The sequence below is a fragment of the Talpa europaea genome (assembly GCF_964194135.1).
Source record: "Talpa europaea genome assembly, chromosome: 8".
NCBI lineage: Eukaryota > Metazoa > Chordata > Mammalia > Eulipotyphla > Talpidae > Talpa > Talpa europaea.
This window is the reverse complement of record NC_140075.1, coordinates 85,712,746-85,732,983: the sequence shown is the minus strand read 5'-3', so window position 1 is coordinate 85,732,983 and position 20,238 is coordinate 85,712,746.

The following is a 20,238-nucleotide window of genomic DNA, read 5'->3' as shown; positions in this document are numbered from 1 at the left end:
GCGGCCGAAATAGCTTAGCCGGGAGAGCGTTAGACTGAAGAAACCTATGTAAATGTGTGTAGTAAATACATATATTCAAAAGAAATATAAGGCAGATCTTTAAAGCAACATAAAAATTAACTATAAAGAAATAAAGGTGGGGGGCCTCCCTGGTGGCACAAAGGGTTAAAGCACTGCACTATGAAGCAATCCACAGCCTCTGCAGCCGGAGTTCAATCCCTGGCCGGCCAGGGAGCAACACACATGGTGGAGCAGACCTCTCCTGACTCGCCCGCTGCTCCCCTCAGCAGTGTGTTTTGGTCAGTCTGCCTGTTCTGTTCCCAACTCTGTCTCTGGTGAATCCTGTCACGACCCCCCCACACACACACATCTCTGGCCTGTACCCCAGCTCTTGTATGCATAAATAAAAAACCTTTTTAAAAAAAAGAAAGAAAGAAAGAAAGGGGCCTCCCTGGTGGCCCAAGGGGTTCAGACACAGCACTATAAAGCAACCCACAGCCACTGCAGCATGAGTTTGATCCCTGGCCAGGGAGGTGACCCATATGGCACAGCAGACCTCTCCTGACTCACCTGCTGCTCCCCTCAGCAGTTTATTTCACTGCCTCTGCCTGTTCTGTTCCCCACTCTGTCTCTGGTGAATCCTCTCACACCCATACCTCTGACTTGAACCCCAGTTCTTATATGCATAAATAAATATTTTTTAAAAAAAAGAAATAAAATTACTCACAGAAGACAAAGATTAAAGGAATAAAATCTCCACAGAAACAATGACCATTAACAAAGAAGTCCAGATGCAGCTAAACATTGGAACATTGTTTTCAGAAGCAATAAAGTATGTCAACAATGTGTAACAGAACTTACTAACCTCAGCTACCAATTAAAATTTTTATCTGAAAGTAATAGTCCAGAACATAGATTTCATAAATGAGCAATTTGTCCTACCAGAATATGACTGAATATTCCAATATTCTAACATGAAGGACTACAACAGACCTTCTTCCTCATAAAGTTTGCAGGAAATTAGGGGGCAAAGTGCTATAGCAAAGAATTTTCTCTTTCTGTTCCCTCAATTAATGTTCAGCGTTTCCAAGAACAAAATCTTTATGTAAAAGGACAAAACTTCACACCATTTTATAATCAAGTGCACAAATTACTTGATGCAAAACCTGATTATTTTTCCTATGATTTTACAATCTATTCTGCAACCTCCATCTCAATTTCTGCACTTCAACAAGCATATATTTCAATCTTGTCAAATCAAATTCCTACCTCTGCTATTTAATAAAAAGCAAAAATACAAGTCCACACACACAAAACTGTAAATAAGTAGCAAAATCTTACACATACTCAAACTGCAAGTACATACAAATGAGGGAAGTACAACAGTGCCAGGAAACTTATTTTCATATTTTTCTGGGACATTTTCTTCTGTTAACAAATTATTGACCCATGTTAAAGAAACAAAAATTTGTAATTACTCCCAATCACTGAAACTAAGCAGCATTTACTTTTATGTTTATCTTTCTCTGAAACCGTACAAGTAGTATGACTAAAAAGCCATTCACAGAGCGTTATTTATTATACAAGGTTACTGTGGAGTGCTGAAAAGTTTACCATGCCAGAGGGGTGACTTTCCTGCTTATCTGTATGTTCTCTCCCTCGATTACCTACCAACTAGCCCACCGGAGTGCAATGGATAGCAGTAAAACATTTGTTGACTAAAAATGCAAGCAGTATAAATCTGAGATGAAAATATTATTTCATAACAAAATTAACTTCAAAACAAAAACAATTTTGTGCAGGAATTTTTTTTTTAAAGTTTAATTTATTTATACAAGCACTGGGGTATATAGGCCAGAGCACAGGAGGGTAAAGAGGATTCACCAGAGACAGTGCAGGGAAAAGAACAGGCAGATGGACCGAAGACACTGCTGAGGGGAGCAGCGGGCAAGACAGGAGAGGTCTGCTGCGCCAAGTGGGAATCTCTCTGGCTAGTCAGGAATCTAACCCGTGCTGCAGAGGCTGCGGACAGCTTCACAGTGCTGCACTCAACCCACTGCACCACCGGGGAGGCCCATATGTAAGAATTCCTGTGAGTTGTTTCCCTTTGGATATTCTTTCAAGATACAACCTTCATAAAACAGCACACATCAATACCACTTGTGTCCACCACACAATGCCTTTTTAGCATTATAAAGACTTCATTACAATGTTTTTTAAGCTCCAAAGGATAAAAGAAAATTCAAAACCAAAAAGTCAAGATAAAAATTTTTAACAATTGTAAATAAGTGTAACATCTGTACTTCAGCATTAAAAGCACAAAAAGAAAATAAATAAATAAATAAATAAATAAATAAATAAATAAATAAATAGATAAATAAAATTGCCAGACTCCATTATTTGGCCATCACTTCCAACAAGTTAATGAGGCAAAAAACCATGAAGTTATTAAGAACAATTTCCAGGAAAAAGTCAAGTTTCTGGGATTTCACCTGCTGAATTTCCACATTCTTAAAATGGTTTATAAAGTATCTAGTTAACATAAAAACTCTGATTATAATGAACATTTAAAATGTGTAATTGGGGCCTCCCCGGTGGCACAGCAGTTGAGCGCTGGGTTGCGAAGCTGCCCGCAGCCTCTGCTGTGCCGGTTCGATCCCCGGCTGCTCCCCAGCCACCGGAGGAGGGTCCCACATGGTGCGCAGACCTCTCCTGCCACCTGCTGCTCCCCTCAGCAGTGTACCTCGGTCCTTCTGCCTGCTCTGCTCCCCACTCTGGCTCTGGTGAATTCTCTCACCCTCTGCCCTTCTGACTGTACCCAGTGCTCGTATAAATAAATAAATAAATAAATAAATAAATAAATAAATAAATAAATAAGTAAATAAGTAAATCTTTTTTTAAAAAGTGTAATTGTAATTCCTTGCAGAAAATAGAAATACAGCTTAAGAGATTCAAAAATGATCAGTTATCAGGAAGTCTAAAATATAGCCACAAGAAAACAATCCCATTCATAATAGCACCAAAAAACAAAATACTTAGAAATAAATGTAACCATGGTGAAAAATCTGTACAGTGAAAACTATAGGACATTAATGAAATTGAAACTAACATAAATAAATGGAAAAATATCCAGCATTCAGAGTTGAAGGATATTTTTAAATGCCCACACTACCCAAAGTCATACAGGTAGAAATTCAATAGAGTCCCCATTAAACTTCCAAAAGCATTTTTTATATAAATAGAGAAGACAATCTGAAATGTGTATAGAACCTTGAAGAACCCAGAATAGTGAAAGCAATCTTACGAAAGAACAAAGCTGGAGGCATCACACATCCTGGTTTGAAACTATAACACAAAGGTATAGTGATCAAAACAGTATGGTATGGGCACCAAAAACATAGACTAAAGGAACAGAATCAAGAGCGCCTAGAAATAAACTCACACACACAATGTTCAACTCACATTTGACAAGGGAGCCAAGAATATTCAATGGGGAAAATATGCCTCTTCTTAAATGGTGATGGGGAAACAGGATATTCACATGCAAAAGAATGAAACTGGAACGCTCTCTTACACTACTCCAAAAATTAATTTAGAGCAAATTAAGGACTTACACGTACAATTTAAAACTACACCTCTTAGAAGAAAATAAAGGGGTAAATCTCCTTGACTTAGATCTTGTCGATTTTTTAAGACTATGAGACCAAAAGTACAGGAAACAAATGAAAAATGCAACAAGTTGGACATCAAACCAAAAAACTTCTAGACGGCAAACAAAACCATCAACAAAATGAAAAAACAGGGCCTCCCTGGTGGCACACGGGGTTAAGCACTGCACTATGAAGCAATCCGCAACCTCTGCAGCATAAGTTTGATCCCCGGCAGACCAGGGAGAAACCACATGGCGCAGCAGACCACTCCTGTTTCGCCCACTGCTCCCCTCAGCAGTGTATTTCAGTCAGTCTGACTGTTCTGTTCCCCACTCTGTCTCTAGTGAATCCTCTCACCTCGCATATCTCTGGCCTGTACCCCAGCTCTTGTATACATAAATAAATCTTTAAAAAAAAAAGAAAAAACCTATATAATGGGAGAAAAATATGTGCAAACCATGTATCAATAAAGGATGAATATACCAAATACATAAGGAACTTATACAACTCAATAGCAAAAATAACAACAATCCTTTTAAAAAATGCCAAAGGAACTAAATGAACACTTTTTTAAAAGACGACTTATAGATGGCCAACAGGTACACAAAAAGGTGTCCATTATTACTAATCACCAGAAAAATGCTAATCAAACCACAATGAGGTATCTATCACCTTATCTTTATTAGAAAGACCATCATCAAAAAGACAAGCAATAAGTACTATCAAGAATATGGGAAAAGGAAACCTTTGTGCACTGTTTATAGGAATATAAACTGATGACTGTGAAAAATAGTGTGGAGATTCCTCAAAAACTTAAAAACAGAACTACCATACGACCCAACAATCCCACTTCTGGGTATATATCCAAAGAAATGACATCACTAGCCAGAAGAGATATCTGCATTATGCATTACAGCAGCATTATAAGAGCCAGACCAAGACACAGAACAACCTAAGTGTCTGTCAGATGAAGAAAATGTGGTATATGCAGAATATTCAATCATAAAAAAGAAGAAAATCCTGCCATTTTCAACATGATGAACCTTGAGAGCATTATGCTAAGTGAAATAAAAAGATGAAGACAAAAACTATGATCTCTCTTATATGTGGAAATCTGAAAAACCCAAACTCATGCGAAGTGATGAATTGCTACCTAACTTATTGTGGTAATCATTTTATAATATATACTTATTATCAAATCACCATACTATGTACCTTAAAGTTACACAATAGGGGGTGTCAACTGTATCTCAACAATCTAAAAATTTTAAAATACACAGCAACAAATAGCCCTCAACCTATGATCATCCTGCTCTGGAAACTGAACTTAGAATTTAGGTTTACACAACTATCTCAACCTTCATGCAAATAAAAATCTTCCTTCAACAGACAGTACACAGCTGCCACTATACTGCAATTCAAGATCCATGAGATAGATCTGCTTTCCCCATCACTAGAATATGCCTAAAGAGTTTTTTCTTGGACTTCCCCTGGTGGCGCAGGTGGTTGAACGCAGCATTGTGAAGCTACCCAAAGCCTCTGCTGCGCAGGTTGGATCACAGCCGGCCAGCGAGGGTCCCACATGGCGCAGCAGACCTCTCCTGTAGTGCCTGCTGCTCCTCTCAGCAGTGTATTTCATCAGTCTGCCTGTTCTGTTCCCTGCTCTATCTCTGGTGAATCCTGTCACCCTCCCGCAAATTTTGCCTGTACCCCAGTTCTTGTATGTATGGATAAATAAATAAATCTTTTGGGGGGAAAAAAAAAAGTTTTTTCTTTTTTTAAGTAAAAGCTGTCATGTACTAAAAATAGCAGAAAGCAGAAAAATAAAATTAGTGAATTAATCGTTCGTAAATTCAGACGTCACTAATTAAAATATTTAGGAGCATCAAAAGTCATCACTATAAACAAGTCATTCTTATGCCTTCTTTATAAAAAGCTTACTAAATCAGGAAAACCCAGTACAAATTATAGAATGGCTGATTTTGACAGAACACTAGATAAAGTAGATAAGCTATCCTTTACAAGATCAGTAGTGAACACGGCTGAATAGTACTAGAAATTGGGAAATATTTATAAGGTTAAATGACCATATCCCAAAGTTGTCTATTAATGGTTTACAAAGTATTTTAATCATGTATCAGAGGACTTGTTCATTGCCAAACCTTGTTAACATTTTAATCAATAACTTGGATAATGATACAAGAGTGCCAGCTTACAAATGTTGTACTGAATACAAGAATATACCAAAAGAGAATAAAAGACAAAGCAACTAAATAATGTTTCATAAAATCAGGCTTTTACTTTAGATTCTGCTATCAAACTCTTCCAGTTCCCTAGTTGGAATATCAGAAATTTTAATAGCTAGTTTATAGAAAGAGAAACTATAATTTCAATCCACAGACTTATCTCACATAATGAATTTTCAGTTCATTAATGAAATTGCTCTTGAAAAATATTACTTTCAATCAATGGCCTTTTTTGGTATTAGTGACTGTTCATCTAAAACACATACAAAATAAATATCTATAAAGAATGAAATTGCAACATTATGATTTCAGCTAAGACATCATTTATTCAGCTAAATGGTTTCCAGTTGGAATACATCATATGCAACAAATCTACACTGCACATATTTGGATGAGCTCAGAACATTTTGCTTTGTCTACATATGCCAAGGGGATGAAGAGTTATCTCATACTTTTCAATCTTTTCAGCATATTTTCTATCTCCACATTACTTAAAGGACTTGTGTTTGACTACTATTCCCCTACAAATGCTTTTCTGTAACATAATTTGACTCAAGTGAATGCAACATAATCATGAACCTCAAAAGGTTGAAATTAGTAGAGAAAATGTTGTATTTCCAAAGAATGACTTCCCCCTCCCCCCCCCACAGCTACCACCTTCTATCAAGTTTTTTCTTCCTCCTTTGGCAAGTATATCTTCCTTTATTATTACATTACATTTTATGTTCAAAGGGCATTCCTTTAACTTTCAATTGTTGTTGGCTATATTAACATTTTCCAATGTGTGCAATCAGCAATTTGATATGCAACATTAAATTAATGAAAATGGGGCCTCCCCTGGTGGTGCAGCGGTTGAGCGCTGGGCCGCCAAGCTGCCTGCAGCCTCTGCAGTGCCGGTTCGATCCCCGGCTGCTGGGGAGGGTCCCACAGGGCGCGCAGACCTCTCCTGCTGCCCCGCTGCACCCCTCAGCAGTGTGTTTCGTCAGTCTGCCTGTTCTGTTCCCCGTTCTGGTGATTTCTCTCACCCTCCCGCGCTTCTGACTGTACCCAGTGCTTGTATAAATAAATAAATAAATCTTTAATAAATAAATAAATGAATGAATGAAAATGTTTTTATGCTATGGTTTATCACTTAGCAGCAGGATTTTCAAGGATGTATGCAAGTCATTCAACAAAACAGCTGTATTTGATTCCCAAGTTTTAAGCAACAAACAGTAAGAATTCACATAGCAAAGGATACTAGTCCTACCTCAAAAAAGAAAAAAAACTTTCTGTGTGTTAAACTAGCAAGAATATCTGTACTCCCAAACAGACAAAAGAACCAAAGATGAGTGAAATCAACTAGCAGAGCAACTATCACACTTAAAGGTTTAAGGATTTTTTTCTCAAAGATTTATTTATGCATACAAAAGCTGGGCTGTAGGCCAGAGATTTGGGTGGGGGGTGCAGGGGTGGGGGAGAGGAGTCACCAGAGACAGAATGGCAGAATGGGGAGCGGAACAGGCAGATCTATCGAAATACACTGCTGAGGGGAGCAACGGGAGATCAGGAGAGATCTGCTGCACCATGTGGGTCACCTCCCTGGCCGGGGATCGAACTTGTGCTGCAGAGGCTGCAGACAGTTTCATAGTGCTGCGTCTTAACCGCTTGTGCCACCGGGGAGCCCCAGTTTAAGGATTTTAATTGACAGTAATCATAAAAATTAGCGTGCTAAAATCAGATTTGTTCTGTAGAAATGAATAATACCAACAGGATTAAAAGAGGGAAAATCTGAGCAAAGGGAGGGAAAAAGCCACTAAACTAGAGCTTAAAAAAACAAGTCAGATTATAAAAGAAATGAAGATGACTTCCAATGAGGATGCTTCTATTCCAAACACTAAATTATGGTAGAGGAAACATAAAAGGAGATAAATCAAAAAGGTATGGCTAAACTCTAAAATAAACCTCTCCCTGAGTCAGAATGTAATGAAAATTCAAACAGTAACCCATATGAAGTATAGGGAAAAAAGAATGAAGACTACGTGGGATACAGGCTTAAGACTTGGCAGGTAGTCAGAAGGTCAGCTACTAAGAGTTCACTAGTTGACACCAAGGGATGGGCATAGGAATAGGATTTGCAGAGTTTGGGGGAAGGAGGAGGAGGAAATGGATGAAGAAAGAGAAGGAAAGGGAAAGATGATGTATGAAAGAATATCAGCTACATATCTATTACCTAGAGCTACCTAGCTTTCTGGAAATCTGAGCCAGTCTCATAGCAAATTTTAAATTAACGATGACTTTTCAATATTAAGTCAGTAATCACATTTCCCCAGCTCCTTTACAAAGATTTTTTAGTTATTCTGGTTTGAGCGACGTATTAATTTCTTGTCCTTTCACTTATCATCGCTGCATTTCTTTTCTATTATTATTCAGTTTCTTGCAATTCTTAGAATTTTGGGTTGGGAAACAACCCAGAAGTTGGTCCTGTATAGCTTCTCATCATGAATTCTGTTGGCAGCATCCCCATAATATTTGACAAATTTTTAGTCTTTTCTATTCTCTATAAATTGTTAATTAAATATAAAAGTCAGATCAGATGCAGTGTTATGACTTAAGTATAAAACTATAGCAACGCGTAGCACTGCTTCCCAAAGGACATATTTAATGTCTGGAAATCTCTTTGTGATATTAGCAGTTAGTGGTGATCTTCGCTTAGGTATCACTCACTAGGAGATGTAAAATATTAATATTCTAAGACTATCATTCCTTTTTTATTAGCCAGGCTATATCTATGCAAAGAAACTTCTGACCTGTTTGAAACATACCCTAAAATACAAATCAGATAAAGTAGGAAAAATAATTCACTCTCTTTATTTGCCAGTTGTCAAAATACTGAGTTGTTCCAACAGCAACTAATTAAGAATTTTTTAATGTAGTATTATTATGAATTTACAGATTCAAACATATTTGTTTCATATTAATGTTCAAACTCTCACTTTTGGGCCAAAGGGTTTTGTTGTTTTTTTGTTTTTTTGTTTTTTTAAAGATTATTTATTTATGCATACAAGAGCTAGGATACAGGCCTGAGATGCAGGGGTGAGGGCGGAAGAGAGGATTCACCAGAGACAGAGTGGGGAGCAGAACAGGCAAAGTGATGAAAGTACACTGCTGAGGGGAGCAGCGGGCGAGTCAGGAGAGGTCTGCTGCGCCATGTGGTTGCTCCCTGGCTGGCCAGGGATCAAACGTGCTGCAGAGGCTGCGAATTGTTTCATAGTGCAGTGCTTAACCCCTTGCGCCACAAGGGAGGCCCAGGATTCTTACTCAGGATGGCTCCTTGGTTGTTTTGTGAAACCCTGAATCAGAAGAATCAGCTAAGTAATGCCCAGATTCCTGACCACCAAAATCATGGTATATAATAAATGCATGTTGTGTTCAGCCCCCAAATTTATAGAAATGTTTTGTAAGAGAAAAGGCCTCTGAGCCTGTCCAATGGGGCAGCAGAAGGTACTGGCCCTCACCACAGCCACCCCTGATCCAGGGCTTCAAGGCTACCACTGATAGCTGCCAGCCCCTCTACCTGGTGGACCCCAACATGCTAGCAGCACTCCTATACCTCTGGCTGCCAGCACTTGGGGTGTTACACAGAGCCAAAAAGCTCCAGAGACTGGGATCCTTAGACTGCAGACTCCACTCCTCTGACATCAGCATGGAATGGGGTGGGACAGGGAGTCAGGAGCTGGTGGAGTCATCAGGGGAGCTTTAAAAGTCAGAGCAGCACACAGTTGCACCTATTTGCTACACATCTGGTTCTCCTCTCCTCTACAGCTCCCACCCAGACTTGCCCCCACAAGTTTGGCTCTGACCATTCTACAGATGGTCACACTCCACATGGTCAGATGCAATCTTGCAGGTGTAGTTCCTGTCTAGACTCTGGTCTCTGCACCTTCAACATTACATCCCAGTTAGGACAGGCTGCAACTGGCCATGTACTAGCCAGTAAATTCTCTCTCTCCCAGCTCTCCCTTCTCTCACTCCCTGTGTAAATAAATATTGATGTTTCTATGTCTGCAGTCCTAAGCATTCAGGTGAGGACGCACCAATGGGTTATCCACATTCCTTTACTATCTTCCTATTTCAACTAAATATACAGTCCAGTTACTGTGTTTCGAAGCTACTAGGTATAGTTTCACTCTGGGTGGCCAGAGTGAATACATTAAGATTCACTTGTTTCACTTTATTTATGATTTTGAAAGGTTTTTAAAATTTTTTTATGGAAACTATTTAGTGGCTCCTAGCCATGTTTAATAATGGGGGAGAAATAGTAACAAAACTCCACGCAAGTGATCCTAACAAATCAACAATCTAAAACACAGTAAGAAAGTTGATGACAGAAAAAATATATTTATTCATACCTCATGGCATTAGGTTTATGAAACAGGTTTTGTCAATTTGAACATGTTGAAGATAGGAGAGATAAGGGAATTTTTTTTTTTATGAAATAGCAATAAAACAAAAGAGAGAAGTGAAATATGCAGGTGTGTATGAAAAAGCAATTCCAAATCTAAGAAATTAAAACTGTATATAGACTCAATAGAAAGAATAAAGTCTTGAACGATATAGGAAAAAAACAGTAAATTGCTACATTACTACTGAATTCACCTACTAAAGGAACAGAAAATTAGAGAAACCTGAAAGAGTAACTAAGATACAAAGAGAATTTTCCAAACTGAAAATAAATTTGATTGTTCAAATTTTAGTTGTAGTCTAAATACTAATCAAATATATGTGTGCCCCACTCAATGTACACTATGGTGAAACTACAAAATACCAAACACAAAGAATTGTTTATTTTAAGGAAATAATTAAACAGATTACTTCATAACAAATGTCTGTAACAGTATAGGAAAACCACATGCAAACACTGGCATCACTTTGAAATGTTTACAAATGTCATATGGGGCTTGGGGGAAGTGGAGACTTCAAAATTTACTGTGTAACTCTATCCATACTTTCTTAACATTCTTATATAATTATTCTCTTGTGACTCCAAAAGCAAGGTATAGACTAGTAACTCAAAGAATTATTTCAAAGCATCCACCAAATTCTAGCACTTAAACTGAATACTGAACAGTGGAATTTTAGAGAAAAGAAAACAGTAGCATAAAAAGGGAAGATACAAAAATCAATTCCAGGGAAAGAATTGTGAAAGATCACATAAATCTTTACATCATGCAAGACTATCTCTATCACCTATATGATATCATAAACATACTTAACTCCTTAAACAAGACATAAAATATAAATCATAAAAAGGAAAAGACTAATAAAATCAACTAAATTAAGTCTTAACTAAATACACCGTAAGAAAGTGAAGACAATCCACAAAGAAAACATTTGTGACCATCAGCAAAGACTTAGTATTCAGGATGTACAAAAACCCCCCTAGCCACTAAAAATAAAAACAGCCCAAGGTAAAAATGAACACCCATTCCAGAGAAAAGACAATAAAAATGGCCAGCAAACAAACATTCCTGTCAAAAGCAGAAATGCAAAACCTACAAAGATAACAACTGACACCCAATAGCCTGTCTGACTTTAGTAGCTACCAGTATCAAGTATAGGCAAGAATATGGAACTATCACATGTATACACTGGTGAGGACAGTAAGCTGCCACAATTATACTGGAAAACATTTTGGTACAACCTAGTAGAGCTGAAAACATACCTAGTAGAGCAATTCCACTTCTAGCTTGATATCAAGTCCAGCACAATTTTATTTTTTTTAGCACAATTTTATTTAAAGTGCAATTCTCAACTCACTAGTGGATAGCAAAAATCAACTTAGTGGCCCTTCATTAGCATCATTATTTTTAATGAAATGGCATAATAACTTTTTTCAAAAAAAACTGTTACATATGTACATCTGATAAGTTCTGAGTAATAATGTAAAAATTATTTACTGTAAGTGATAACAAAAAGTTTTAAAAGACACTATCCTAGAGACACTCATGTATGGGAGTACTCCAATATACCTATGCAAAGTGTTCATAAGAGCAATGTTTACAACAGCAAAAGAAAACTGGAAACAACCCAAGTATCTATTAACAGTTATCACACTGGAAAATAGTCATACAATGAATTTCCATGCAGCGGTGAAAGTGAATGCAGTAGTTATATAGACTGCAACAGTTATTTATATACAACATTGTAGGAGAATACCAAGACCATAAAGTTGAAAGGAAAAAGAAAATGCAAGTAAACAAATGCAGAAGGTTCCCATCTACAGAATTCAAAAACAAAAACAAAAGGGGGAGGGGGAGAAGTTTAGAATAAAAACAGATGTGGCAAACCTAAAAAAAGAAAATGAAGGTAACAACAATAGTAGTTACTTGTAAGAGGGAGGAACACATAAAAAAATTTAAAGTTAGGATAATGTTCTTGAACTGGTGTTAGGTACAGGGCATTCATTTTGTCTTTACTGTATCTAACATATCTATATTTTATATGTAACTTTATTTTTTTTTATAGAGGCATGCTTTATTTATTTGTTTGCTGGTTTGTTTGTTTGTTTTGTTTATACATGCACTGGGTACAGTCAGAAGCGCGGGAGGGTGAGAGAATTCACCAGAGCCAGAGCAGGGAGCAGAGCAGGCAGAAGGACCAAAGTACACTGCTGAGGGGAGCAGCGGGCGGCAGGAGAGGTCTGCGCGCCATGTGGGACCCTCCTCCGGTGGCCGAGGAGCAGCCGGGGATCGAACCGGCGCCGCAGAGGCCGCGGGCAGCTTCGCAATCCAGCGCTCAACTGCTGCGCCACCAGGGAGGCCCTTTATATGTAACTTTAAAAGAAAGGATTAAATATGAGTGAAAGATGCACTGGTATTTGGTACATGGGTATATAATTTATATTTTATCTTTAAACTATACACACATTCTATATTCTCTCATATACCTAAATAATCCAATCATGTTTTTAATTTTCAACAATAATAGCTAACACGTAAGAAGAGATAAAATATAAATTAAAGAAACCAAGATGGCAGTAGAAGAGATTCCTTGCTTTGCTCCCAAAAGGCCGTCTAACAACTGACCAGAGGCAAACTTCTGAGAGAATTCCCTGTTTGGATACTGAAGCAACCCTTGCACCTCAGACCAGTACAGACTGCACCAGAGGTGGAAGGACACAGACTGCAAGGGCTGCTGACAAAGTTAAGGGCCCTAGGAAGGGGAGTGTATGCAGTGTGGACCCTGAAAATATTTATCTAGAAAGAGGTAAAAGCCACACAGAATAGCTAGAGTGGGCCATACATGTTGTGTTCCCAGTAATGAAAACACCAGAGAAGGCGTTATAAATTGCACCTCTCCAGCCCCTAGAACTCAGAATTGGCAGTGAGCTAATGAAGAGCGCTAACAGAGGAGAAACTACCGAGTCTCAAATCTGGGTTTCCAGAGAGGAAGAGTATCTGGAGTGTCATACCCACCACCTAAGCACTTAAGTGGCTGGACTCCTCCAGGCCCCTCCCTCACCCTGCCAACACAGTAACAGCAAACACAGGTTTCAGTACCAACAGAACACAGCAAAAGAGCCAACAAATAAAATCACAGTGCCACCGGCAGGGAAAACTAACAGTTTAACTCTTTAGGTTACTGCTACAGATATTTACAAAAAGGAGTGAAAGAAGAGGAAGAGGAAATGTAATGGGCAGACCAAAACATTTAGTAACTGGAGAACTTAGGGGACTATGATACCACAGGAGAAAACAACTCTCCAGAATCCAACTACAAGGACCAGAAGATTTTATTTCCTATCAGATTTCTAAATTGCTACTATAATGAAACTCAGAAGAAAACTCAGAAAGGCCAGGCAAAGTGATTGAACTCAGAAAAAGTAATGAAAGAGCAACAACAAAACTCAGAAATACAAACTAAAAAAATTAATGATCAAATGGTAGCAACTGAAGCTTTAAATAAGAGATACAAGATGTAAAGAACTCGGGCCTCTTCTGATGGCGCAGGCGGTTGAGCGCAGCATGTGAAGCTGTCTGCAGCCTCTACAGCTCCGGTTCAATTCCGGGCGGTCAGTGAGGGTCCCACATGGTGCAGCAGACCTCTCTGGTCTCGCCCGCTGCTCCCCTCAGCAGTGTATTTCATCAGTCTGCCTGTTCTGCTCCCCGTTCTGTCTCTGGTGAATCCTCTCACCCTCCCACGGATCTGGCCTGTACCCACTTTCTTGTATAAATTAAAAAAAAAAAAGGCAGAAAAAAGCTAAGTTAAAAAAAAAAAAAAAAAGATGTAAAGAACTCAATAAATGAGACTAAGTGTTCCGGAGAAAGTTATCAAAGAACAGACCAAATGGGGGTGTAACAGGGTGGTCCCCAGGAAAGGGGGAGGTTCCCTGCCCCACCCAAGGGAGGGTGGAGCGGAGCAGGAAGAGGAGAAGCTGCAGAAGAGACTGAGGAAGGAAGCAGGATGGAGCCAGGAGACCTGGAGGAGGTGCATGGAGCCTAGAGACACGTAAAGAAACTGCGCTTGTCTTTTGGTCGTGGACTGGGGTGACACAGATGTGGGTGAGACCTGTGGGGAGGTGACAATGGCAGCTTTTATTTTGATGTTGATTTTGCTCTTTTCCTTCTGGGCTTGTCTGGTTATTTCTGACCCTTTGCTGTGGGTCCCCACTGGAAGATGCTTTAGACTTGTGGCAGGCTTTGGGGCTTTGCTCTGGGCCAATCCCATTTGGATGGACTTTTACCCACGAGGGGACGGGTAACTTTGGGTGCTTCAATTAGAAACTAGACTCTTTGCCTTACCTGTATTGTTTCCTAGTTTTATTAAAGTTCCTTCCCATTAAAGTCTTATATGTTTTGTGCTGATGTGGCGGATGGCAGAACCCATTTAGAATAGGCAGGTTTGCAGGGCTTGGGCTGCCCCTCTCCCTGTCCTATAATAGGGGAACAAATCAGTGACCCTGAAGATAGGAATGCACAAAGGATTGAGATGGAAATACGATTTTTTTTTTTAATGAAGTTCTATAACAACTATCTGATTCTGTTAGGAAAGGCATCATAAGGATAGTGGGTATCCCAAAAAGAGAGAAGGGAACAGATAACTTATTGAAAGAACAGTGGGGAACCTCCCAAAGCAGGGGAAGGAATGAAATATTTAAGTACATGAAGTTAACGCAATACCTGATCATCTAAATGCCGTGAGATCAAGACATAGTAGTGAAATAATCATGAGTTTAAGACAAAGAAACTTAAAGGTGGGCAGGGGGAAGCAGGTATCTTACAAAAATTACACCCATCAGACTTTCCTCAGACTCCTCAGCAGAAACTCTACAGACCAAGAGAGAACAGAATGACAGACTCAAAATACTCAAAGATATAAACAAAGAATCCTATATCCGCAAAACACTCTTCAGATATGAAGGAGAAATAGACTTTCCCAGACAAACAAAAGCTAAAGAAGTTTGCCAACATCAGACCTTCTCTATAACAAATGCTGAAGAAAGCTAAGTCAACAAAAAAACTGAATAGGTAAAATCAGAAAATGAAAGACAAAATGGTATTTTTATACCATATATACCTCTCTCTCTCTATATATATATACCATATATATATATATATACACCTCTATATATACCTCATATATCCATAATCACCCTTAATGTAAAAGATCTGAACTCACCAATCAAAAAACACAGAGTGGCTGGAGGGATCTAAAGGCAAACACCAAGTGTATGTTACATACAAGAAATTCATTTAAGCTATCAACACAGTTACAGACTTAAAGTTAAGGGATCGAAACTGGTATTCCAAGCCATAAGAAAATTTTAATTTTTTTAAAGATTTATATATTTATGCATACAAGAACTGGGGTACAGGCCAGAGGTGCAGGGGATTAGAGGATTCACCAGAGACAGAGTGGAGAACAGAACACATAGATCCACAGAAATACACTGCTGAGGGGAGCAGCATACAAGACAGGAGAGGTCTGCTGCGCCACGTGGGTTGCTCCCTGGCTGGGGATCAAATTCATACTGCAGTGGCTGCGGATAGCATCATAGGTTGCATCTTAATCCCTTGCACTATCAGGGAGGACCCATAAGAAAATTTTAAAAGGTAGTAACTGCCATGCTTATAGCTGATAAAACAGACTTCCAGTCCAAAATGATTGAGACTATATAATGGTCACTATGTATACAGAAATGATAAAAGGTCAATACAACAGAAAGACATTACAATATCAATACATATGTATCTAGTAGAGAAGAACCAAAATATATAAAGCAAACATTAAGGCCTAAAAAGCAGACATTCACAGCAACATAATAATAGTCAGGGACTACAAAAAGTTTCTGTACAGCTGAAGAAACTTCATCAAAACAAAAAGACCTCCTGGGCATCCCCAATGGCACAACAGGTTGAGCACTGCTCAGTGAAGCTGTCCGCAGCCTCTGCAGCATGGGTTCAATTCCCGGCTGGCCAGGAAGAAACCCACATGGCATGGCAGACCTCTCCTGTCTCACCCGCTGCTCCCCTAAGGAGAGTATTTCAGTCATCTGCCTGTTCTGCTCCCCACTCTGTCTCTGGTGAGTTCTCTCACCCTTCCGCACCTCTGACCTGTACCCTAGTTCTTGTATAAATAAAAATAAATCTTTATAAAAGAAAAAAAGACCTCCTACTGAATGGGAAAAGATAATTGTACATCACAGGTGTGACAAGGAGTTAATATCCAAAATACATGAAGAACTCATTAAAAATCAACAACAGGGCCTCCCTGGTGGTGCAGGTGGTTGAGCACCGCACTGTGAAGCTGTTCGCAGCCTCTGCAGCGCAGGTTCAATCCTGGCCGGTGGGCGAGGGTCCCACATGGCGCGGCAGACCTCTCTTGTATCGCCCACTGCTCCCCTCAGCAGTGTACTTCATTCAGTCTGCCTGTTCTGTTCCCCGCTGTCTCTGGTGAATCTTCTCACCATCCCAAGCATCTGGCCTGTACCCCAGCTCTTGTATAAATTAAAAAATTAAATAAATGAATAAATAAAAATCAACAACAAAAATGACCTGACTAAAGATGAGCAGAGGAGCTGGACAGACACTTCGCCAAAGAAGACATACAGATGGCCAATAGATGGCCAATGTTCATCCTCTAGTAGAAAAATGCAAATCAAAACAACAGTGAGGTATAACCTTACACTGTGAGAATGGCTATTATGCAAAAACAGAAAACAAGTATTGGAGATGTAGAGAAAAAAGAAATCTTTATGCACTGTTGGTGGGAATGTAAACTGGTACAGCCACTTTGGAAAGCAGTATGGAGACTCCTCAAAAAATTGGAAAAAATTTTACATATGAACCAGTTATCCCACTTCCAGATATTTACCTAAAAATTACAAAAAACACTAATTTGAAAAGCTGTATGTACCCTTCCCCCTATTTACTGCATCATTAGGTATAATATTTAATAATTGGAAACAATATAAATGCCCACTGATAGAATGATGAAGGAATAAAAAAGATGCAGTATATATACACAATGGACTACTGTTCAAGTATTAAAAAAAAAAAATGAAATTCTGTCACTGCAACAACATGGATGGAAGGACTTGAAGGGAATTATGCTTAGTGAAGTAAGCCAGACTGAAAAAGACAAACACTGGATGATTTTGTATTATATAGAGTGAAATGGTGGTATATGAACCAAATGGAACAAAAATAAACTCTTAGACTATAAGACCAATTAGTGGTCACTGGAAGGGAAGGGGGAAAAGGAGTAAATTGGAAAAAGGGGTATGGTGAAGAACACATTTGGACTTCTGGTGAGGAACTTAATGTATATACACATATATTGATTCTCAACAAGCACCTGAAACTTAAGTGATGTAATAATGCAATATTACTTCAATAAAAAAAGCTACATATAAAAAAAAAAACTCATAGATTGCATCATAAAAAAGGATATTCAAACAGGCATACACTTCCATGTTTCTTAAACATATACAATTACAATTTTGATACTGCTACCTCCAGAAAGTTATACTTTAGAACAAATTTTCCCAAATAGAAAATTAAGCTAATACTTGAAACAATAAAAAATGCCTAGAAATACTGCTTTACAAAAAATATCCAAGATTTTCCTGATATAACACAAAACAACCTTAAGAAATCAGAAAGATACAGTACCCATGAGCAATAGCTATAACTTCTCTTTACACTAAAAGTAGTATATTCTCATTTTAAATGCTACTGGGACTTTTTTGTAAATAAAATTTACAAAAAACTGAAAGGATATGAGATATAATTACTCTCCTATTTATGCCAGGTAAATAACTCTAAGAACTCCAGACAAGAATTCTGCCCTGTTCATTTTACTACTAATTTACATTTGTAAACTGTTTCTTTTCTCCCCAAACTCTACTAGACTAATAGCATGGATTATATTTTACAAATAATTCCAACATTAAATTTTTATTTTACTTGAAAAGTAAATTTTTTTATTTACTTTTAAATTTTTTGATAATTGAAACATTTCATTATTTAAGATTTTATTTATGCATACAAGAACTGGGATGCAGGCCAGAAGTGTGTGTGGGGGGGGGGGAGGAGGGGGTTTGTAAGAGCATTCACCAGAGACAGAGTGGGGAAAAGAACAGGCAGACTACTGAAATAAACTGCTGAGGGGAGCTGTGCCATGTAGGTAGTTCCCTGGCTGGCTGGGGAATCCAACTCATGCTGCAGAGGCTGCGGACAGCTTCACAGTGCTGTGTTCAACCGCCTGCACCACCAGGGAGGCCCTACTGCTAAATTTTTTTAATTTAAATTTTTATTTTACTTGAAAAGTACTCCAAAAATTTACTTCCTTCAAACTAAAACTAAATGCAATTGGGGGGGAGGGGGTCGTCAAAAAATAAAGTGCAAAAGAACTAAGTAACTTTTACAAAGGAAACAAACTAACATTACAGTTAACAATTAAGTCAAAATGGAAAACATTTAGGAAATTATTCCCATCCACAGTTGCCAACCACAAGATTATACACTACAATACCTGGAACTATATCCAGAAATGAGAGTACCAATTGATATGACAAGCTTAAGAAATACACTTGACAGAAACCATGTCATATTAGACAACCTCAAACATACAGGTTATGAAAACTACGTAAAATAATTATGAAACACATTCCAAATAAATGTGACTTCCCAGTAAGCTAAGCCAAGTCTAAAACACATAAATCCAACCTGTGTGGCATTAAAGATTTAAAGAAACAAATGTTCAGCAATATAGCATTCAGAACACTGGGGAGCTCCCAAAAGAACTTAGTTCATTGAAATTTAGTTCAAAGACAAGAAGTTAGAAGTACAGGCAACCACTAAATTTTTTTATGTATGTATTTCAGTCAAAACACTTAACATTTACTGACCAACAAAATTAACTAGTACTAAGTACATACATATTTTTGCTGAAATTCATGTATTAAATTCTGTTTTCCATTCCTCTCTTAAGAGTAAGCCTAAAACCCTTATTCTTTCTTTTTTTTTAAAGATTTATTTTATGCACAAGAGCTGGGGTACAGGCCAGAGATGCAGGGGTGAGAGGATTCACCAAAGAGTGGGGAGCAGAACAGGCAGATGTACTGAAATACAGCGCTAGGGGAGCAGTGGGTAAGACAGGAGAGGTCTGCTGCACCATGTGGGTCACCTCCCTAGCCAGGAATCGAACTGTTGCTGCAGTGGCTGCAGATAACTTCACTGTGCTGCATCTTAACCCCTTGCACCACCAGGGAGGCCCCTAAAACCCTTATTCTTGAAGTCTCACTTTACATGGCACTCCAAGGTTAAATCAATTACCCATATTAATGAAGGAGGACACTAACGAGAAGAAAAGCAGGATTGAGTTCCAATCATTTTCAAATATCAGGTATTCATTCATTCATCAAATTGACCACAACCTAACTGATAAAAATATATAATCCATAGCCATAAACAAGCCAAAGACCTGCCTCATAGTACTTATATTCTTATAAATGAGAAGATATCAAGCATATTAATAAGTAAATATTATAATATAGTGACTGACAGTACAATTAACAAAAGAAGACTGGGACAAAGGGAAGATACGCACTTTTAGTAGGGTCATCAGGGTTGGCGGTTGGCCTTTCTGAGATAACCATTGGTCAATGTCTACAAGATCATAGGGCAGTAACTCATAATGCATACACACAGGAATCAAGACTGAAAAAATTTCTTGGAAACTAAAAGGATCATAGTCCACCCAACTGTTTTCTATATAAAACACAAAGTATTTGGTTTTAAGTAGCCTTTACTATTTTCTTCGCTTGGGAAACTTCAAGTCACTAACTTTAAGAGTTA